Consider the following 24,687-nt stretch of genomic DNA (forward strand, 5'->3'; position numbering starts at 1 on the left):
AACACATTCTCCACACTGTTATTTAGAATGTCAAGATGATGTCCTAAAAATGCAAATATAATACTGCCAGTCATGTCTCCTTTGTAGATTAGCACCAGTTGATTGAATGCTGCTACATGGTAAAGATAGTATGTTTCGCACAAAATACAGTATTTTGCAAAAATACAACGTTTTTGCACACAAACAAACCCCTGAAAACTATAAATTAGAGAAAGTGCTGGTCATTTAACTATCACACATGAGTGACTCATTGAGCTTAATTATTTTACAAAAATGACGTCTAAATGTCCTTAACATTGACACCGAAGACATTGTTGAGACACCATTTCCCATCAAGAATGAATATTTACAAACACTTTTTATGTCCTGAGTTTGCAGTGATGGATCAGAGTAATAAAAAAACACAGAGCCAGTCTGTAATAGAACCCATCAAACACTACTTCTTTAAAATGTGAGACTTAGTATTCTCTAGAGCTGAGCTCTCCCCGAGGTGTTATAACCCTATTGAAGATGTAAATTATCTGTATATCAAATTAGTTTTAAAAACAACCCTCAAACATGGCATATCAATTGCATTTTAAAAATGTAACAGTTTTCTGTTATGGGAAAGTACATGCTCATTTGGGGCATCTTATGCAACTACATGAATTTATCATTAGTTCAGTAATTCTCCAAAGATCAGAGATGTTTAAATCTAATGTGTTGTGGTATACTGTAAAAAATCGAGCACTGGCAATGTTTATGAAATTGAGCATCTCTTTATGCTAATACAGATAATTAGTACAGCTTATTTGCTCTAAATCCAAATCAGATACACAGGAGAAACAGAGTTGTCAGTGCCAAAAGCCATTAAACTGGCCTGCCAGAATCTCATAAAGCAGTGCTCTAACTAGCTGAACTAAAAGGATGTGCATCTAGTGCTACCTATCTACTCCCACCAACAGCTACTTATTTTTTTCTGTCAAATTCAACAGATGGGATTTCATAAGGCTTAGTGTAAATTTTACTAGAGCTCTGAAGCTAAAGTAGGTTTACCAGCCGATAATGGGCATGATAGAATAATGCTTTAGACCACCAATGGGCCACATCCTACAAACAGAAAGCAGGCAGAGGCTCGGATGACTGAATATTCTTCCATGTAAATATGTATATAGCCTCCAGGCAGATAAGTAGCGTGTCAGGGGAAGGGTAGCCTAGTCGTCTCCCAGATTTGTTAGTTTTAATATATATGGGACATGTTTTTTTCCCCTTTAACAATCACTCCATGAGGGCAAAACAAGTTATAAATAAATCTTGGGATCTTTTCTCCCAGGCTGCCTACACTAGGATATTCTCTGGATTAGTCACAATATACTTTGATTCCACACTTTATTTGAAGGAGATAGAATGCAGGCAGGGGCCAAGACTCAGTGGCAGAGCACATGCTTTGCATCTAAAATATTCTAGCATCAATGCCTAGAAGCTCTATTTAAGCATTTAAGAATTTAAGATATCATGGGTAGAGAAGCTTGACTGACAATAAAAATACACCTTATTGCCTATTGGGCAAGAAAAGGGAGGGCAAAGTGAGGCCCACAGTTCACATGCAGCCCTTGGGACCCCCTAGAGGACCTCTCCAGCTCAAAGTCCCACCAAAATAATTGTTATTAAAAACTGGCAGTCAATACCCCTCCCTTTTTGATACCAGAAATACAATAAAACATAGGCTGAGTGACCCTTCCACAACCCAAATGTGGACGCCATCCAAACAATAGCTGTCGCACATAGGTTAGCGAGACAGAAGTTGCATGAGGCCCCCAGTTTGATTGACTGATTCCCGACATTCTGGAAAAGGTGAGGAGACCCCAGGATTACAGGACAATGGGCTGATGTAAGATAAACAAAGTACTGGCAATCCTGCGCACTAATCCTCTCTGCCTGGAAATACACCTCTATTGCCATCCATTCACACCTCAGTGCTACCACCTTGGAAAACTACTTCAAAGTGACTCCAAACATTTCAAAGTGACTCCAAACCCATTTTAAAGAATTCCAAAACTATTTGGTCTTTTCAACCCCTTGGAATCTACCCTCGAGGCATATTTTTGGTATAAACATTGGGACTTATCAGCAAGTCTCCAGCTCAGTCCAGTAGCAGGCAGAAACTCTGTCAGTTTACTTGACTAGCATCTCAATCGATCCCCATTCCCACTTGCCATGGGAGTGATTCAGTCCTCTATTTGTTTTTTGGAACCACTTTGATTGGAATCAAGATCTGCATAGGTAATTATCACCATTAGTGAAGCCTTACATCTATTCCAACCTCCCACTTTTGATTTCTCTAGTCCTTCTGTGTGTGCATGTGCACACACGTGTTTGTCCATTTAAGTGAATGTTTTTATTTCCCGCTTTAAATAAAACTGATTCTCATTGGAAACCTGCCTCTGGAGTTCTGTGTACTTTAGGACCATGTAAAACTGAAATAGATCTGCCAAGACTGAGTTACCCTGGTCATTCTGTATCTCTCTCTGTTTGAGGTAAATCTAAATATTCCTCTGAATCAAGCAGAGGCTTCATGTCCTCTCCAGATATCAGAGCCAAACTAAACATGAAGCTAACCCATAATGCAGCATTTTTCTTCCTTAATCCTGCAAAGCCCTCAAACCTCAAACGACAACAAAAATCAGCTTAAAATTGGCCAAAATGGCAGCTGGAAGTGGCATCACATCACTTCAAGCACACTAAAACTTGCTAATGTGGCTTCTCGGATGGGCGCTGGGAAGTAAAATGATTCCCGTTTCCTGTGTAGTTGACTACCCCAGTGTTAGAATTCACAATATGACCTGACTTTATAGTGATAAAGCAGCTTCAAATGTAGAGTCTCAGCCTCCTGAGCAAGATGCATTTATTCATAGCCAGCACTCCCCTCTTCTCGGGTCTGCCATGAAATCCTGAACATTGTGTCGGTCACCTTGAATGCTTCATGTGGCAGAGTGCAGATAGTATAGAGCAGTGGTTCCCAAACTTTGGTCCTCCAGATGTTTTGCACTTCAACTCCCAGAAACCCCAGCCAGGCTGGTCAATGGTAAAGGATTTTGTGAGCCCAAGTCCAAAACATCTGGAGGACCAAAGTTTGGGAATCACAGGTCTAGAGGAAAGAAAGGCAAACACAGAGGATACAGGCCCAGCACCCATCTCATTCCCCACAAGCTAATCTTCTAGTTTCCAAAGAAAGCAAAATGGCCACTTCTCTGATTTGTGGAGGGTGGGGATAGTTTGAAGGGTGAAATAAGGTGGGAGACACTTGTTGTTTTAGACAAGAATCACACCCCATAGCAATGGCATGTGATGCAATGTTCTGCTTTTCTTTTCTTTTCAAAAAGTCAGAGGAAATGCTCTGCTGTCTACATAAAACAGACACCTGTGGGCCTCAAAATTCCCAGATCTTGTCTAGAGATAGAAAAGTGAAGGAACTGTTAATACTAGTCATGACATATCAGTCTTACTCATCAGACGGAAATTGTACGGATGAAGCTGAATTATAGTGGGTCATATCACTGACCCTTTTAGCCAGTCTTCTCTTAAGATGGTTAGCCTGTGTCTAGGAGGTATTACATCAAAGTGCAGGTAGAGACTTATGTGACCAAATATTTCTCCATGTAAAACACATGCCAAATGTTTAAAAAAGAAAGAAAGAAGCAAAACACATCATTTTAGATGACTTTTCTCCTGTCTTTCTAGTTTTCTGTCTGTTCTGATTACTGGAGACATCCGATTTGCTTATCTGAAAATATGCTGCAGTACACTCGAGACAAATGAATGGGTTTAAGAGCAAATCAAGTCTGAACCCTCCTCAGAAGCCAAAATGATAAACCAATGTTATCTTTCTATAGGCATATCATGAGACAACATTACTTACTGAAGAGGATAATAATGCTCAGTAAAGTGGAACCAGTAAGAAGAGGGAGACTACAGTACTGGTGGATAAACTCTATCAAAGAAGCCTCAGCCCTGAGTCTGCAAGATGTGAGCAGGGCAACTCATGGCTCAGGGTCTTGGAGGTCTCTCATTCATAAAGTCACCATATGTTAAAGTTGAGCTGAGAGCAAATATCAACACAAAACAAACTGCCTCAGTGATCAGTCTTCCCCAGGCAATGTTAGTTCAACAAATCTGGAGTACAACAGAATAGGGACAGCTGCCATAGGCCTTCTTGGGGTTGAATAAATTTTGACATCTTTTAAAAAGTGAATCACATATCAATTTCAGAGAAAATATCTGAACTCATCTCCTCAGAAATTTCATTCATCGGGTTGAAAAACTTTTCTTTTCTTTTTCTTTCTTTTTTGGCTTTGAAATTCTGTGGTTATTTGGCTTGATTTTATTTCAGTGATCATCAAGAAGAAATGGTTTTTTCAAAATATATTCAAAGTATAGAGCAGCAAAAGTATAATAGCATTAAATTCATTATTTAGTATTTGGCATATCTTACAGTAAAGACTGTTAGAAAATTACCAGAGCATATGAGTGTGTGATACAAAGTTCAACAGCCTCTTTTAAATTCTGATGACATTCCCCTACAAGCCCTAGTGGAAGTCAAGTGAGACTTTGTAGAATGAGTACCTTCATCTTTTCTCCCCATTATTTCAATAAAGATAACAATTTTTTTCTTGCAATGCCCTTTCTAAGATAATACAAAGCAAGGGTATTTTGCCTCCAAGTACCAGACATATAAAAAAGGCCTGTTAAAACATTTCTGTATTCTCAACTGAGCCACTATTGCTACTTTTCAGTCACTCTTCTTGGTCTTAACAGATACATTCAAACACTGCAGAGAACAGACTAGGCATTCCACAGTCAGACAACCAGCACTTTAAACCATTGATTATAGACTTATTCAAGGTCCAGTTCAATTGAAATTGCACTACTACCAGCAATATTACTTTCGTAAACTTTTAAGGAATTTTAACGAAGAAATGTAGGAAGGAAAAGGGGTGGAGCGCTTTCTTGAACCACTAAAACCCCACTTACTTCTTCTAAATCGTGGTGTCTTATTTTTCAGTATGGCTGTTTGCTGACTACGAATTTGGGGTGACAATACTGCCAACAGCTATTCATGCTCCAACCACATCAAGCTTAAATTAGCAAGGTATAAATATTTACAACATAACAGCAATAAATAAAAAATGTGGGAGTAAAGAAACATCTTATTCTAAACTGAACGGCTTGTTGCCTACACACTTGCCCACACACTTAAAGATGCAAAAGAATCTCCCTCTCTCTTCTTTTTTCTCTTTCTTCTCCCCCTCCTCTTCCCCCCCCCCCCCTTTTTCTCTTTGTACTGATTTCTTCTTAATTTTGTTCCTGTTTTGTGCCCTAGTTAGCTCTTCAGGAAAGATAGGTGTATGAGTATTGTCTAGCGTTTGTGAATGTGTGTACTACTGTTTTAAGATACGTTAACAGATGATTCCTTCTTTCTATGAATCTAGATAAGTCTTGGTTACAAGACCCACTATTTAAAACAATAGCAAAACTGCTTGTAGTTTCTGGTGCAGCAAAAGCAGACTTTCCCCCCTCTTTTTTTGCAGTAGGCAGCAGAGATGACAAGTTTGTTTAATGTGAAAAGAGGTAAAGCAAATACTATATCGTTTTTTTTAAAAGCCCAAATATCTGTAATGGAACACCCGTTTTGTTACGTAAAGGAAAAGATGATGAAACACAAGCCCTCCCCACTGTAGTTTTCATGGCTTCAGCTGACCCTTGAATTAGTCTATGGTGCCCACAGCAATGGCAGAAACACAGGTATCTTCAGACAGGAGCATGCATCCATTTCATGTCTGCACACTTAGTAGAGCTGTATCTAGCAAACTGAAGTCAAAGGAGGGGCCTCTTGGAAAACAGCTCACTGTTGTGGACGTATGTTGCTCAGTCCTGGGGACCTCCATTTACAAGGGTCTCAGTAAGACTGGAAAAGACCTTTGCCCTAAATGGCACAATTGTCCAACTCAATATAGCCTCATATGTTCAAGCTTGGAAAAGTGACTTTTTTGGACCAAAAAAGCTCCTACAAAATCCCCAGCCAGCATGGCCCCTGCTAATACTGAGTAAGGGATTCTTGGAGAAAGAGTTCAGAGTCCAAATAAGTAATTTCCCCAAGTTCTGTTCAATAATCATTTGTGGTGTGGATAACTGGAAAGGGATCATGCACACACTGACCCACCCACTAGGGACTACTCCCACCCACCAACTTCATACACAAACCCTGCTAATACTACCGGTGCCACAAAATTTGTAGTGACAGTGACGACACAAAATCTCTGCAATTCCTCTGTTCCCCCAATCCATTTAACCAAGGCATATACTGTTCATTCACTATTTACATGGAAATTGGCTCTTTCTAAAGCCATACAGTTTCTAAACTCATAAACCCTTTTTAAAAAAACTTTTTTCTCTTTTCATTGCCATTTGCAAATGCACAATCTGCTGTATAGCAAAGTTCAAGAAGGACATTTACACAATTAATATTACATTTTCTTCAATGAATAGCACCATTGCTGATTCTGGGTTTGTTTCTAATGTCCACTACTAGATTCTTTGCCCTCACAACAATCAAGTTTGGGATGAGTGAGACAATTTCAATTGGGTCATGTCCCTGGGAAAGATAAAGACATTCTGTGTCTTCACTTTCTTTTGCTTAGTCAATATGTGTATAAACGAAGGCCCTTAATTGTCCACATCTGTACTTATGAACACCACTAACTGACAAACAGAACAGTATCATTATTGCCTCGATTATAATGAACAGCAGCGGGGGGGAGTCAGGACACTCATCCTACAATAACAGAATATTCTGTGGGTGTACAAATGCCAGCAGTTTGTTTCATAAGGACTCAAATTAGCATCTTGTGCAATAAGGATACGCCAGGACCCACATCGCTATGCCCTGCTGCTCTAAGCAGCCCTCAATGAAACTTTTTGTTTTGTTTTGGTCAAAGTAATATTTTGCCAGTTCAAGTGGGACAGAACCAACTTTATGGTCCTCTATGCAGTTATTGTCATTCTTGATTGGCATCCTAATCCTGGATGGTTACAGACATCTTGATGTACAGATGTTAATTTGAAAGTTCATTGTTTGGCTTAGGGAGAACCATCTCAATGAAACCTCTGTTCCATACTAGAGCCCTCTCCCTGAGAAAACAGCAGCAGCAGAGATGATTAAAGTTGCACATCATGAATTCCCACAACTGTCCAGGAAAGGGAATCCACTGAGTGAAACCAATTATAAGTACAAAAATGAGAAAGGAATGGCCTCTGTCTACTTTTTAATATATTATTTTATTTTAATGTTTTGGTTAATGAACCATAAGGCACCGCCTGGGGTTGTAAAATGAGTGATTTGAAAGAAGTTCACATAACTTGCCTTTGTTATTGTTGTTGTTGTTGAAAGCCAGCGTGGTGTAGTGGTTCGAGTGTTGGACTGCACTTCTAGAGACCAGGGTTTGATTCCCTACTTGACCATGAACCCCACTGGGTGACCTTGGGCAAGTCACACACTCTCAGCCTCAGGAGAAGGCAATGACAAATCTCCCCTGAACAAACCTTGCCAAGAAACCCCCATGATAGAGTCACCTTAGAGTCACCATAAATCAGAAATGACTTGAATATACAAATAAAACAACAAAATGAGCCGTAATTTGTGGAGAGATAGGAATTAAGAGTCATGCACAAGCCAGTAGACAGTAATTAAGACTAAAGGACAACCACAGAAAGAGGAAATCATCAGAGTTCAGGAGAGCTTTCTTGTCTAAGTAAAGCTTAAATGAAACAAGAAGTAGTCTTACAATTGTTCCTGTCCAGATGGTGCCATTAGAGCTAGCCTGGATGGAAGGCACCAATGCAGGGCTTGAAAATGTCACATTCCCTGAAAAAAATCAAGGAAGTTGTAGCCCAAGAAGTAGTTTCCCCAAGTTCTACAAGAAACACGACATTTTTTGATAGCTTCAGCTGGTCTTAGCATTGCCATCCAGCTCACTGCACTTCCATTGCCAAAGGCTGGCATTGCTGCCATCCACCAGATGTGACTGACTGCTTATCTTCAAGCTCTTAAAATAATCTTGACAGAGGTCAACAGTCTCTAACCTGTTGTGGGGTATATGAATATCTCTGGAAAGCAAACATGATCTGTAAGTTAATAGCCACTGAGCTACCACCTCAGGCAGTCTTCTGGAAAAGAGGGTTAATTTTCTGTTCTTGCTTTATGCAAAGAGATCATTTCACAACTAGTACATATGGTAAAACAGATCAATAGAATCATTACATACCCTGTGCAAACATCTTCTTAAGTATCATGCAGGAAATCACTGCCTGACACCTCGGTGGAATGGAATCTTTTATTCCACATTCCAAGTTTAATGTCTACATTACTCTATGCACTCTATATTTGTAGTGAAGGAAACACCTGTAATTGTTCCAAGTAGACTCTCCTCACATTCCCACCTTGATCAGAACTTACAAACATTGAAGTTTATCGCATGGGCCCTAAAACGAGCCCGTTGTGTTACAAAACATGGGCGGGCATGGGCGTGTATGGAACGGTATGGGGCTAAGAACTATATTTTACTGCATGAGGGAACGGCGCCACTGCCGCCGGGCATTCCAATCGCGTCCTCCCTCCATTCCAGAGGGCGCGATTTCTGATAACTGTTCTAAAGTGTTCTCAGAAATTGCACCCTCTGGAATGGAGGGATGATGCAATTGGAACGCCCGGCGGCAGTGGTGGTGTTCCCTTGTGCAGTAAAATACAGTTCTTGGCCCCATCCTGTTCCGTGCACACCCATGCGTGCCCATGTTTTGTAACGCAACAGGCCCGTGCAATAAACTTTATTATTTTAGGATATGAATTAACTAAGTCTGATCTCAACAAGCATCTGCCATCAACTGCCTTTATGGAAGACACCACCACAATTGTCCACAACTCCCAGTGGAAGCATTCAGCAAATACAAAAAGAAGAATGAATTTATCCTAAATCTGGGGCATCAGTGAATTCCCCCCGCCCTTCAATTATTTTAACCTAGTAGAAAGCACTTAGTCATATTTCCTTTTCCTTCCTATGAAAGCCACATCATCAAGGAAAAGGTAAAATGGGCCAATTTCTGATCAGCATCATCCATTTTCACTAGACACAAAGTGATTCTCCCAGCTTTTGTTTCTCTCCACACTCCCTGTTTGACAGAATTGCTCTTGGTTTTTAAGAAAGGAGGCTACAGATGCTGCCATTTTCTCCTGCATTCATAGAAGAAAAATCAATACAGGCTTGGAAGTCTAATTTTATTTCACTCAACTGGGTCCTCGGTGTTAAGAGTTCCCATTCTAAAAAAGAAATGTCAAGTACTTCAAAAAAGAAACAAAAAAAGAAGAAGCCCTTGAGCATTTTGATTCTTCTGAAGGCCTTTTTCACACAATGAAACAGCCTCTCTCACATGCCAACAGGCAAACTGCATATGGCAAGAGAACAGGAACTGGGAAAGTTACTTTTTACTGCTTTCCTTCCTTTCTCCTACAAAAGTGTCTTTGCAACAATATCCTGGAGGCTAAGGTTGGTACATTTTCTACCCCAGTGCCATTGTAATGGAGCTCTATTCAAAAAAACTACATTTTGCCCACTTAGATGGTACTTTCCTCATTAGACTTTGGTATATGTCTGAGAAGGGTTAGATGGACCACATTTTTCTGACAAAATGATTTGAATGCCCCCCTTCTGGCTGTTTTTCCCTTTTTATGTAAATATGGGGATTTGTGATAATCAGTTCTTCATGTCTTTATAGAGACTGGCACAGTTCAGTCATTTGTATGATGTACACACTACAGAATATTGAATCTGAGCTGCCGCATTCTTCATCTAACTTGATTATCTGGAGGCAACTGACTTCAAGAATGCTTTCAGCATATTCTCTATTGTTCTGTCAAGGAGTGGCAACTCTCTAAAGAAAGATTAAGTTGCTATAATGCAGTCTGAATAGTCAAATGCACTTCAAGCATGTTGGCCTTCATTGTTGCTTTCTATGATAAGTTAGATGTAGGCATATATATATATATATATATATATATATATATATATATATATATTGATGACTTTGTAGTAAAATAAACCTTGATATTTTTCCAGTGAAATTTTCAATATTCACACTATCAACCAGATAGCCATATATTTACTTTTGTAAACATGTAACAGTTTTATGGGACAGCCAGCGTGGTGTAGAACAGTGGACCCTTGTTATCCGCTGGGGTTTAGTTCCAAGATCCCCCGTGTATAACAAAATTCATGTATGCTCAAGTCCCATTAAATATGTCACAGCAAAATGATGTCCCCTATAGAAAATGGAAAATCAAGGTCTGATATTTGATATTAATACTTTTTTCGAATATTTTCAAACCATGGATGCTTGAATCCATGTATTAAAAAATCTGCGTAAAAGAAGGGCCGATTGTAGTTTGAACATTGGCCTAGGACTCTGGGAGACTATTCAGTCATGAAAACCCACTGGGTGTCCTTGGGAGGTCATACTCTCAGCCTCAAAAGAAGGCAGTGGCAAACACGCTCTGAACAAATCTTGCCAAGAAAACCCTGTGATAGGTTTGCCTGAGGGTTGCTGTAAATCAGAAATGACTTGAAGGCACACAACAACAGTGTATTATAAAATGACTTGTTACATTACAAACCCCCCCCCCCCCCCTTTAATGTCCTCAAGGAAATACTCCAGTTAGGCAAGCGAAGTCACTGTGAAGTTTTGTGGTGGTGTGTTTTGTGGTGGTGTATTCAGATGGCTGAACACTTTTAAAGTCCAAAGCACTACTGCATTTTAAGGTAGATGTCAGTTGTGGTGTCTTCTACAATGAAGTATACATGGGCTCTCCCTTATACAAAATGCTTGACACCAGGAATGTTTGGGGTTTAGGAGTTTTGTCTATTTGTATATACATAATGAGATATCTAAGCGATGTGACCCAATTATAAACATGAAATTTATTTATGTTTAAATTAATGTTTATACACATACCCTGAAGGTAATTTTATACACAATATTTTCAATAATTAGTCAGAACTGTCAGAAAGCACTATCTAAACCACCCATGTGGATGATTTTGGAACATTTCAAATTTTGGAATTCCAAATAAGGGAAACTCAACCTGTACAGTATTTTCACAGTTCAGCTGAGATCCACTGTGACTTCCCTGCCACCACCCCTAGGACTGTGTTGCGAGAGCTACCCTGCTATGGAGAGTTTTGGGTCGAAGAAGCCCCTGGCTTACAGGCAGTTGCAGAGGAATGGCAGCTTCTGCCAAGATCTTTTGGAATCCTCTGGAAGTATCAACAGATGTTCACATCAGGACGAAAGACAAAGCTATGGAGGGAGGCTGTGGTTTTGATACCCTCCATGAATGAGACCAGGATATTTAAATATAAGCAAGGCCCAATGGGTCAAACCTGGGCACATGATGGGGGGTGAAGTTCAGGTATTTAAGGATGAAATGCCCTCCGTCCTGTCTCTTTCTTTGGAAGCAGCCCACCCTCCCACCCTAAATGCAGTGTGAACCTGGTTGGTTGCTTCAAGGCCGGGTAGGTATTTTCTCTCCTTTTCCCAGGGTTTTTTGTCTTCCCCATACTGTCTGCAGGGACTGGTAACTGGCTTGTGGTGGCTGTTAAATAGGTTTCACTGGCCCATATGGGGCTAAAGAACTATTTGGTGCACACCATTGGCACCCCTTATACATGGGTATAAAGTGGACATTCAACTGCGTATGTCACTAACAGAATGTTAGCCTTCGTTTCTGTCTTTTCCGTGACCAGTTACACAGTGACCGGTTATAGATATTAGATCAGAGTAGAAAGAAGAGACTTAAGAAGATGAACTCCAAATCTTGGAAAGCAAAACGAAGGCTGCCCTCAAAGCAACTGGAAAAAGTAAATCACCAGGAATAGATGGCACACCAATAGAACTGTTACAGCTTACAGAGACAGAATCAAGTTTAGTTCTAAATAAAAATTTGCCAGCAAATATGGAAAACAAAGCAGTGACCCACAGATTGGAAATGATCAATATGTATTCCTATACACAAGCAAGGAGACACAAAAGATTGTAATAACTACAGGACCATTGTTAATTTCCCACACAAGCAAAGTCATGCTCAAAATTTAGTAGCAAGGACTCATACTATATAAGGAGCAAGACGTCTCAGAGGTACAAGCTGGATTCAGGAAAAGAAGAGGCACTAGGGATCACACTGCCAATGTGCGATAAATAATGGAGCACAACAAGGAATTTCAAAAGAAAATCTACATGTATTTCATTGACTACAGCATAGTCATTGCCTGCATAAAACACAAAAAGCTATGGCATACTCTCAAACAAATGGGAGTACCATTACATCTGATTATCCTGATCTATAACCTGTACTCAGGACAAGAAGCTGCTGTCAGAGTTTAATAAGGAGAAACAGAATAGCTCCCAATCAGAAAAGAGGTCAGGCAAGGCTGTATACAGTCAGCCCTCCTCATAGGCGCGGTTGCCTTCCGTGGCTTTGAGCTTACACAGAAGGCAAGCCCATTAGAAGTAATGAGGCACATACCCATGCTGTGCACCCCACGTGTTGCCGTGTGCACGTGCCTAATTATTTCCTATGGTGCTTGAGCATACGTTCTTTTCCCCATATGCGGGGGAGTCCAGAACGAATCCCCCATGTATAGAGAGGGCAGACTCTACTATCACTCTATTTATTCAACGTGTATGCAGAAAATATCATAAAGAGTGCAGCCTTGGACTCAGAGGGGAGAAAAGTGAAGATCGGAGGAAGGAATATTAATAACCTAAGATATGCAGATGACACAATACTACTAGCAAAAACAAACAAATAACTAGAGCAACTACTGAAGAAGATCAAGGAGGAAATCACCAAGATAGGCATAATATCAAACATTAGGAAAACAAAAATAATGAACATGGAAGATTCATCCTGGATAATGAGAAAATCAAAATAGTCAAAGAGTTTCCATACCTTGGATCAAACATCGATCAGAACAAAGACTGCAGTCAAGAAATTAGAAGAAGAATAGGATTGGGAAGGGCAGCTATGAAAGAACTAGACAAGATCCTAAAGTGCAAAGGTATAACTCTGAACACTAAAATAAGGACCATCCAAGCCATCATGTTACCCATTACTATGTATGGATGTGAGAGCTGGTCAGTGAAGAAATCTGGCAGAAAGAAAATAAACTTATTTGAGATGTGGTGCTAGAGAAGAGTGCCATGGATAGCCTGCCACTGTATTTGGAATGGGGTGTGGGATGCCATTTTGTTTATCTCAGGAGCAAATTGAATTGGTCCAGCTCTGATACGATAGGCCTTACAGGGCTCTACAATAATACACAGTGAACATGTAGAACTCCTCTCATATACATACCCTCCACACAAAAAAGTATGGCATAGGGATATTAAAGCAGGCACTTGACCAGCCAGTTGATTATGAAAGGTTTCATTCTTTCTAAACCTCAACTTAATTGGGATCATCCTGGATTGTCATGAATTTTAGCTGAATGGAGGAAATACATATATGTATGTATGTATGTATCTATAAAGATTCCCTATGAGCTCAAAAGAACTGATGTATCTCCACTGAACTTTTTCAAAAACTTGCTCTAGAAAAACATAAAAGCAAATATACACATCACTCAGACTTCTACCGTCCCTTCAAGACTGCAACTTCTTAGGAATTCATGTGTTTCTAAGTTAACTTTAAAATAAAATTCTCATCAAATTATACTGGCAGCTCCTGTGAAGCTGTGGTAGCTAATTTTATAGAGACATTTTTCTTCCTGTTTTAAACACCCTTCTGAACAACCTTATTCACTTGGAGACTTAAACACGCTGTCCTCCCACATCATGCATTCTCCTTACTTTACTTTCAATTAGAGAGAGAGAGAGAGAGGAAAGATGGTAACGAAAGGCCACAATTTAGAATTTTAATACAAATCATCAAATACAAGGTGACCCCTATTAACAGTCTTGATTTCCATAGTTTCCACATTTCAGATCCTGGCTTTTGTTGCAGGCTTCCAATCTTCAGCCTACAGACATTTTTCATTCCCACTCTCAGTTCTTTGCTTACCATTCAGCAATCCCTCCTCCATGTGTAGCACAATGCTGTTCCTTGGCTGTTTAGAGAGAATTATATTGTAAGAGTTAACATTCCATCATAAAAGCATACAAGATGCCATTCAAAAGAGCTTTAGTCCACAATACAAAAATGCATAGCTTTGTGTATGTGTGTGTTTTTCCAAGCCATAAACCATTTTCTTACAAGAACTGTAACAATTAATTTCTCAGTTCTGGCAGTGAGAAAAAAATCCTCTTGTTTCTTATAAGTCCATGTTTTTAAGCTTCTGGAAGTGGAGTAGAGATAACAAATTTTGTTAAAATGAGCAAACTCTTACAGTACATACAAAGGGTTAACACAAAACCACAAGTTAAAGTTGCACAGGGTCCCAAGTGTGCATGTTTTATGAAAGACAATGGTGTTTCCAAATTTTATGTGCACAACTGAGCATATGCATGACTGTCTAGTCGATATGTTGTGAATGCAAATCCACGCTCCTAGAAACCCTGACTTGGAAGTAATGATTTCTGAAGGAGTTACTTCCAAGTAAGCCTGCCAACAAAGGGGCTGGGTATTCAAGTGGGACATCTGCATGGCATACTATGATGTCTTGCCCAGTTTGCTCATCCCCTTAGGATGCTTCTCAGTTGCAAAAGAGAGAAGAGACAGATACAAAAACAGGCATGAAGATTCCCTGTCAGAGAGATCTCCCCATTCCCACAGTGTATAGCCAAGCTAGATCAGAGAAGCATTCCCCAGCCCACTTCAGAGGCCAGAGCTCTGCTTAATAACAATGTTCTGAAACAGAAGACAAGAGCCAAGCAAGCAAACTACAACGGCGTCAACTTAGAGTTTGGAAAATTACTCTTGAGAAAAAAAGAATAATGATATGCCAAGTCCATCCATACCACAACAGTGGCAGGAAGATTCCCTGGGACCTAGTGACTATGTCTAAATACACTGTGAGCTGCATTAAAGAGTCTCTATGAACAGCTAGATAGATATTTCTTCAGTTACATATCAGATTATTTGTCTATTTTTTTTTTTTGCATTTTGCAAAGTTTGAGGGGAATTAAATATACTCCTAAAAAGTACAACCTCCAACGTAAAAGTATATTTAATTTCCCTCAAACTTTACAAAATGCAAAAATTAGACAGATAATTAAATAATGAAGACAACATTTGTACAAATTTACAAGTGTTACAGGAAGATATATGTTACAGATTTACAAATGTTAGAGATAGACCTGAAGAAATGTGTTTTTCTCTGCATGAAAGTGAAGGAGGAATCAAATGAATATAAAAAGAGAGCCACAAGAATTATAACTACTGACCATCAGTCTGAATAAAAAAGGGCTGGCATCTGGTTGGGGATTTATAATGTCATAAACCAACTAACAATTGGGCAGTTTAGAAATGCAGTACTGAGCACTGGTTGCATTCCCAAGAGGGGAGCATTGTCATAGCTGCACCACTGGGACCATTTCACAAGCAGAGCAAGCAATGCTGCCTATGTGCAACAGTCATGATCTGCAAAAGTATAGTACTTTGTCGTATGAGGTCTCCTTGCAGAATGACAGCTCAAGGAGGGGGCAACAGTCCCCAACAGAGCCACAGGGCACTGGTAATCCAGGACAGAAAACGTTGGAAAGTCAAAGGTGCTCTGCACCAGCCAGTAAAATAACTCCACCTATTGGAGTGTTTTATCGTGCAGTGGGAGCCCCCACTGCAAAACAGGTTATGTTGCATAGGGCCTCACTGCACCCTGTTGCAACTCTAGCAAGGTTGCATATTGTGTCAACAATGTAGGTCTGTCACCATAAAGTTACACATTGCTGTCCTTGATGCAGGATCTCAGCCAGTTTGGTTTCTGACTGCAGGTTTCCCCAGAAATGCTGCTTAATAAATTCCTCTTTGACCCTTGCCATTGAGTAAGGGACAAAGTAGACTGCCTGCTCCAGCCCCAATTTGCTGGGGACGAGAACCAGATGGCCCACTATGAAAGTGGGCTGCCGCTGCATTCCCAAATGACTGGAAGGCAGGAGCAGTTTTTTACAGCTCCTTTTGCTGTCCACTTCAGGCCTGCTTAGGTGGCCTCAGAGCAGCTTCTGGCTGATCTGGGGGCATGCATCATCTGCACGTCACACCCCCCCAAGCAGCCAGAAGCTGCACCTTTTGGCCCGTCTGCTTCAGGCTTAACAGAGGCCCAGTACGATAGTAGGTGATAGTAGGGCTCGGCAGTGCACACCAAACAAATGCTGCAGAGCCCTATGATGTACGAGTGACGCCATTACAGCACCACTCCGTCCACACGGGGGACGTGTGCATGGCATGTGGACGTTGCAGTGCCCACACGTCATGCACAGGAAGAGATGTCATTGCAGCCCTTACAATGGCCCAAAAAGGAGCAGCTCTAGGTGGCTCCTTTTTTGGCCTGTTTCCTAATCTGGCATGCTCCAGAGATGCTCCAGAGATGGTGGATTAGAAGTTCCATTATCCCCAAAACACATGACCATTAGGGGGGGGGCGCTATAGCACAATATATCTGGAGGTCAGGGAAGTGTTTTCTAAAACTTTATAGTGTCTTTTCTATGATGGTTTATCACATTCGTTATTCAGATTTCTAGCAAGTTGAACAATGTACAAATTATTGGGGGGGGGGGGACACAATTTGCTATTCTCGTTTTCTCTCCCTTGCTGCCACCTGCAGATCAAAGTCCACCTACTTTAAAAAATTCCACTAAGGTGCTATAAGCAAGCTACAGTAGGCCAAGCAATGGTTACTGATAACACTGACCTTCAAGAACTATTTTTTACTAAAATACTGTGCTCTATTTTACAATGAATTCTTGCAAGCTTTCAGAAACCTGACAGGAATACCACAAGTACATGACTCATATTATATTTGCTGTATTAAATAATATCTCAACACCTACAGAGATTAGATATCTCTTAATTTCCAAGGGAGTGTGGATGTAGCTACTATGTGGCATTAGCTAAGTGATATGGAAACATCTTAGCCAGCAAGTCTGATACAGCAAATTTCTATATCCACCCTGGGTCAGGGCTGCTTTGATCAAACTTTGATACACATGAGACTATATCTTCTCAAATTGTCACACACCCTCCTGACCTATGATGTCTACATGTTTGTTAATTTGGGACAGCATGCTATTATCTGATCACACCTTTTAAATGCTGGTGTAAAGGTATGTTTTAAAATCTTACTATCCAAAAGGTGATCTTATAGCAGATATGGCTAACTGCGACAGGATCATTTTTGTTACCACTTTCTCTGCAAAGTGATGTGACAATACTTCTGTTTTCATTTCCACCTATTTTCAATCTTTGGGAACAGCAAGACCACTACATTTTGCAGCAGTTGGGGCCTCTTTTTTTTAATGATTTTAGCCCTAAAAAAACCTGCTCAGAAAAAATATTGGGGACACCAAGGGCAACTTGTTAGGGTGTTCTGAGAGCACCAGGGGCCACAAAAATGGCATCTGAGGACCAACCACATTTCCCCCACTTCTGTCTTATACAATATTGCAACCATTTCACTTTGCTCATATAGGCAGCCTTTGCTGCCCACTTATAGCAGCACCTGAAGGCAGTATAGCTCAGTTTCCACCAGTGCCATACCCAGTTTTCTATTTCTCTAACTTAAATGGTGCACAGGCAGCATTGGTTGTGGAGCCATGTTAAGCAGCTTTGGTTGTGAAGCCATGTTGCTCCTTAAGATGGATTTTTATATATATATAGGCCCGGTACAGATGGGTTGAAAAGGACACCCTCATCCCATGCGAGGGGCGGCGCTTCTAGACGCCCCTTGCCCCTGGCACGGGACGAGGGCGTCTTTGCTGCGCGGTGCCAAACAGACATTGCATGTAGTGATGACGTCACTGCTGCACAGCCTCCATCTGGAGCTGCACAGCAACAATGTGCTCACGCGTGCCGCCAGCTGTTTGCGGCGGTGCAAAAAGGAGCCGCTTTTTAGAGGTCCTTTTCTTCTCATGTAGCCATGTTGCACAATTTGATTGCTCTGGCGCAGCTATGCAAAAAAGAGAGGCAGCTCCCAGCCGCCTCTTTCCAGCGGTCTGTACCCCGCCATAGTTTATTAAACACATTATAAAACCATATAACAAACAAAAGACGTTACATATAATTACATATAACATACAAACATAACATACAAACATAGTTCTTAACAAATACGACTTCCTGGACTTTGATTTGATTATTCTTATCTCCTAATCATATCGAAGTTTTCTAATCAGTAATTTAAATTATCACAATGAACCATGTGTGGATATCACAGAATTATGCCAAGTGAATGTTTTCTTAAGTCTTCTGTCCTAAATACACTAATGAGGAAGCAAGGCCCACAGAGCACAGTGGGATGTTCTTCTGAGTAAGCATGCAAGGGATTGTGCTGTGCATTTGCCAAATTCTTTAATTCTGAATGAAGATTCTACTGCTACCCCCTACCCAACTCTAGTAGACAAGCATTCACTACCAGCATGTTGTCTAAACTTAACCATAAGTAAAGATCTCTTCCAAAAGAACAAAACTTCTGCTTCAAAGCCTTACCACCACCACCACTTACTGAGTGTGACACTTCCTGTCTCCCCACGATAGGAAGCTGCATGCTTGTACTTTGCCAAGTTCTATTTGAGATTTCTAAAGGAATTCTGAACCTTGCTTTTATCCATTTCAGGCTTCACATCCGCTGTTCCATTTTGCTTTGTTGTAAGCATCGTATCGTTGCCAGACACTACAGTGCTTTCAAAACAAGCCAAACGTGTTGACATGCAAGAGCAAATAGAGAAGGGGGGGGGGGGGACTGTTTCATCAGTTTTACTTCCAGGAGGTAATTGCTGCAGAAAAAAGCCACCCTTCAGGATTAACCAGATATGCTGTGGAAAGCTTCTAAAATGTATTATCAACACTCTTCTGGAAGAAATTTTCTCATCCAAAACAATTTTTAACTACTAGAGAATACAGGGTGCTCACCAACACTTCTGGAAGAAGATGGATGAGACACATAGCAGGCTAGACAAATTGGAACTTTTCTGCCTCTGGGTAAAACTGTAATGGAAACAATCACAAAAAATAGCAAGCCATGCCGTCAACCATACTCCCTCTTAGGCAGTCTATTTACAGAGAATGTGGCTGTTGTTTTCCAATTACTGCAATAGACTATTGTAACCTAGTGGAGTTTTCAAAGGTGCCATAAACAGTAGCTGGCATTCTGTAATGCAGTTATGGTTTCGTAACCTATAGTTACAAATCTGCAACTGCTCCATATTCAGTAAGACTATTCACCATTACTGTAAAACTATGTAAGTGCTCCTCCCCATTCCAGCCCACCTTAATAGCCATTAGCTATTGGTCATTTTATAAAGCGTAAATGGGAGGATAGTTAGACAACTTTTGTGTATTGCCAACCACCCCTAAAAACCTAAATCACAATGTATAATATCTAGGGAATCCTATCTTAGCCTATACACCTCATAACACAACCCAATTACATTAGTAATTAAAAGATTTTATCAGCATAAACAGCCTAGTTTTGTGTTGACAAAAAAGCTCAATACACATTAATACGCTGCCAGAACTAGAAGCAAGACCACCAATAAGCTAAGATCTGAGTTCTAGTTCTCAAATTCATACTTATTTAATCGTTGGAGTTCAGCCCCGACAACAGCTGTGGCTGATAAGTCCAGAACTGTATGAGAAAATCAGAGTCAAGGACAAAGCTAACAGTGAGAATGTATTGAACATAGCCATACTACTGTGGAAGACTACTGTAGCTCAGAAAATATCTCAAGGAAAACAAGAAATCTGTTACAGGCTTTCTTGTCTAGGATGGCCCAATGATGAACCAGGCCACTCAGGGTCCCTCCTTCTATGGAGTTCTACTTGCATATCATCTTGGAGGGGTAGAACACTTTCTACTCTTCCTGCACATTTTTTTTTCAGTGCATGCAAGGAAGGTGCTTATTGCAGTGTGATGCTAAGTAGTCTGTGGAGTAAACTGGAAACTGAGTAAACTGGATTTAGGCCATGTTTTCCATGTTTCAAGCAAAGATAAATTATCTATATTATAGAATCATGAAACCCACAGTAAAAAAAGAAAAGAAAGATGAACTAACCACCTCACTGCACTTTGATTCACATCTTCAAAGCTACTATGAATACTCCCTTTATGATATATACACTGCAACAGCAATCAGTATAAAGGTTGAGTCTCCTTTGTTCAGAATTCCGAAATCTCAAATATTCCAAAATCAAAAATTCTTCACATGGGTGGCTAAGATAGTAACGCCTTTGCTTTCTGATGTTTTTCAATGTACATAAACTTTATTTCATAAAAAAATATTTAAAATATTGTATAAAATTTACCTTCAGGCTATGTGTATAAGGTGTATATGAAACATACTTGAATTTTATGTTTAGACTTGGGTCCCATCTCCAAGATATTTCATTATGTATGTATATGCAAACATGGATATTCCTAAACTGTTGGGTTTTTTAAATCCAAAAACCAAAACACGTCCAGTCCTTGGTGTTTTGGATAAGGCATAGTCAACCTGTATATCAACTCTTCATGGCTCCTCTTCTACAGTTCCCATTGGTTAATTCAACAGTATGCCAAATCATTAGAAAACTTAGAAATTTTTGTCCTATTCTTCCATTATATTAACTGATTAGTTGAGAAGGCCTAAGAACTAAATTGGCTGGCCTCTGATTAAACAGAATAGAACGGGAAAATTGATGGATTAACTGCTAAAGTCCTAATCAACCTGCAATCTTAGACCAAAGATTTGCTACCCCATTTCAGTTGTTGAAAAATAGAACAAACTGGCACATAAAAGAAGATAGATGCTTCACTAATGGCAAATGAAAAAGAACCTACTGCATACTGAGTGTTAATCGATATCCTATCTTCAGGTTCCGAAGGGCATTAACTTGTTACGCATATGTTCAGAAAGAGCAAGCCTAAAAGGGATACTCCTGGTTCAGTGGTAAGCATGAAGTTTTTTAAAAAGTGCACCCCTTGTAGAACTTGTGGCAGGAAACAATAAGGCAAAACTCAAGAATTTTGTTATTCCACACTGTGTTTCAATTTTCTTTAGTCAAATTGATCTTTGACGTTTTAGTTACAGTGAGCCCTCCATATTGGCAGAGGTTTAGTTCAGTTCTGGGCCTCCTTGAAGATGCTAAAAAACACAGATAATTGCATCCTATATTATTCAGTGGTAGCAATGTGAACATACACACTTCAGTACGTGTGCATTTACACGACTACCACTGAATAGTATGGGCTGTGGTAATCCGCAGGCAGTTAAATTCGCAGATTAGAAGTCCACCGATAGGGAGAGAACTCATTGTACTATTTTGCAACAACAGATTAACCAATTTAAGTTACTAATTGCTATAAAAATAAAAAAAACACTAATGAGGATCAGTTGTTTGTTTATTAATGTAACAAACTCTGATGACAGCAATTACCAGACTTTAAATTTCTATATTTTAGTGCCATGCCTCTTAAACAGCAAACAGGTAGTTTCTGCTTCTCTGATTCTGCAGAGATGAGGACACTGACTTTTCACCTTGATTCCAAACATATTCTGTGAACATAGTATTTTCTGTTTCTATGCACAAGAATAACATTTTATATTAAAGAGGTATATTGTTTACTACATATTCAACTACAAGCATATCACAGATACTTTTTTTCTTTTAGTATTTTCAGTCACTGTACATCATATATATTCCTAAGGCACGTAAAACAAAAGGGAGTCCATAAATGTAGATTAAACATAAACAGGAAGAATGTTACTAGAGATTTACAATATTTTGACAGACACAGAATAAGTGGAGGAAAGGTAAAATAAATACAACATCAACAAAACTTACAAGATCAGATGTTATAGGAGGCAAAACAATCAAAATGGCAATGATACGGAACTACCCTGTTTTCCCGAAAATAAAACATACCCATAAAATAAGCCGTAGCAGGATTTGTAAGCATTTGCGCAATATAAGCCATACCCCGAAAATAAGACATAGTGATAAGCCCTGCGCAGAACAGAAGGAGGCGGTAAGGGAGTGGAAAGATTGGGGCCAATGGTTCTAAAGGAAATGGAGTCGCAAGAAATTCAGGATGGAATTCTGGGTTTGGAGAGTTTTGACGATGTTCCAGAAAAAGACGACTTAACTATATTTGAATAAATGTAGATTGTTGTACCATACTTAATAAAAATAAGACATCCCCTGAAAGTAAGCCATAGTGTGTCTTCTTGAGGAAAAATAAATATAAGACAGTGTCTTATTTTCGGGAACACACGGTACTCTAAAATTTTGTGTCAGTTATGAAACAATATACAGCGCACCCGTGTCATACGCGGGCGCGCCTTACGTGGCTTGAGCATACGCGCTCAATCCACGGGGTGCACGCGGGGCGGAAGGGGCGGCGCATCCCATTCAAATGAATGGGCGCGTGCGCCCATTGCGCCCTGCGCGCCACCGCACCGCCGCACCGCCTTGCACGAGCCCCATTGTTTCCAATGGGGCTTGAGCATAGGCGGAAATCGCCTTACGCGGAGGGATCCGGAACGGATCCCCGCGTAAGGCGAGGACCCACTGTAATAACACATCCAAAGAAAAGTTGGAAATGTAGAAAAGATAATATAATTTCTCTCTCTCTTTCTCTCTCTTTCTCTCTCTCTCTCTCTCTTCGCTCACTCACACACACACACATACGTATGTGCATGCACACTTGGCAGCCGTATAACTTGATACACTAAAAATATTAACCTATATTCAATTGTTAATGCCAACCGAAGTAGAGTCACTGAATCGATAGAATCTATGTAAAAGTTGATGATCAAGTTTGCATTCATTCACTACATTTGTTGGTATGAACATTTTTATTTACACCACAGGTAAGATGCTGGCAAGACAGAGAGGGGAGGGGGGAAGAAGAAGCGGAATAATGATAATTTGCAATATTTCAATAAATCCAATAGAGTTCCTGTTAAGAGATGTCAAGAACACTATGTGAAATGATCAAAGAGCATTTGGAAGGGATATTATAACTGCATCAGGGTTAACACACACAGAAGCTAGAAAAATAATGAAAAACCCAGCAAAACTTTTGAAGAAGCAGGGTACAGGATATACTGATGATTAATATCCTCAATCATATTAATCATTCTCAATAAATGTTGGGCTGGATCTGGTTAGGTATACTGAAGTATATTCATTAAAATCACACACACACACACACACACACACACACTCGTGGGAAGAATGTCCATTATTTTTACAAGGTTGCAAGAAAACCAAGGTGCAAGCCATCAGGTAATATATGAACAGGTGACGCTGCCACTGGCCCATCTAACCCATTACTATGTACTTTAAGTAGAAATGGCTTCTCATGGTTTCAGGCTGAAGTTATTCCCCTCATGGCTTAATATTAGACAGTGGACTCAAATTGGGCCAGATTAGAGAAAGGAGCTATAGATCATGCAGCCTGCTCTCCACCCATTTTCATTTTGCAAATGTAATGAAGGATACTGTCCAACTGTCAGTGCTGAAGAAAGATTCAACTCCCATTCTAGATGATTTTATACATGGAGTGAAGGGAAGAGGTACTATTATCTTCCCTTAAAGCATCAATATCTTTTGGACCAGACTTATTTTCTAGCCTTGCTACTCAATGTTCCTTTGTTAATAGAGATCCTAAAAAACAAACCTGGGGCCTTTTGTGGGCAAAGTATATGCACTGCAACATACCTAAAGTCTCTTCCAATTTCTGGTAACATTGCTGAAGACTAAGATTTAAAAACCTCAATGAAGTCATATTTAAGAAATATGACAACAAGAAATGGCACGAAGTAACATTTTTATTAGTGTTCAGCAGACTGTGTAGATGTTATTTTTTAGATGACAAATGATCACATTCGCAATATTTAGTACTTCTTTCCCTTGCATGGGCACTTGCAGTGTGGCCCAGGAACCTCACTGAAGCATCTGAAACTACTCAGGGACCACACTTTTTAAATTCTTATTTTTTATATAAAAAAATCATTTTTTAAAAAAAATAATCCAGCTATTTGTAGGTTAATTAACTTTAAACTGGGACTGGAGTGAGGGGGATAGGAGAGGGTGAGAGCCTTTGTAAGTGAGGGATGTGATTTTAAGTTGGGTCTGGAGAGAGGGATAGAATGGAAACAAGGGGTGGAAGCATTTGCAAGTAAAGGATGAGCTTTTAAGCAGGAACTAGAGGGAGTGGGGGGTGGAAGGAGGGGAGGGAGTGTTTGCAAGCAAGGGACTATATTTTAAACCAGGACTGGAGTAGGAGAGATGATGGAAGGAAAGTATGGAAGCATTTGCGAGATGTGAAGCCAGGACTGAAGGAAGGTGAATGGAAGGAGGAAGGTGACCAGACAGTCTCCTTTTCCAGAACATGTCCTACATTTCAACCTTCTGTCCAGGAGGAATTCCAAAATATTTTCTATTTTGCACACAATTAAGAAGCCCACTAA

At 40.0% G+C, this 24,687-nt stretch overlaps 1 protein-coding gene across 2 annotated transcripts in view; it reads right to left on the reverse strand.

Annotated features, from left to right (window-relative positions):
• Positions 1–24,687, reverse strand: part of PLCB1 (phospholipase C beta 1) — a 581,938-nt gene that overhangs the window by 383,373 nt on the left and 173,878 nt on the right. The gene's annotated exons all lie outside the window — the stretch shown is intronic.

Source organism: Sceloporus occidentalis, unplaced genomic scaffold, assembly GCF_023333645.1.
Source record: "Sceloporus occidentalis isolate IW3139 unplaced genomic scaffold, rSceOcc1.0.p SCAF_4, whole genome shotgun sequence".
Classification (NCBI taxonomy): Eukaryota; Metazoa; Chordata; class Lepidosauria; order Squamata; family Phrynosomatidae; genus Sceloporus; species Sceloporus occidentalis.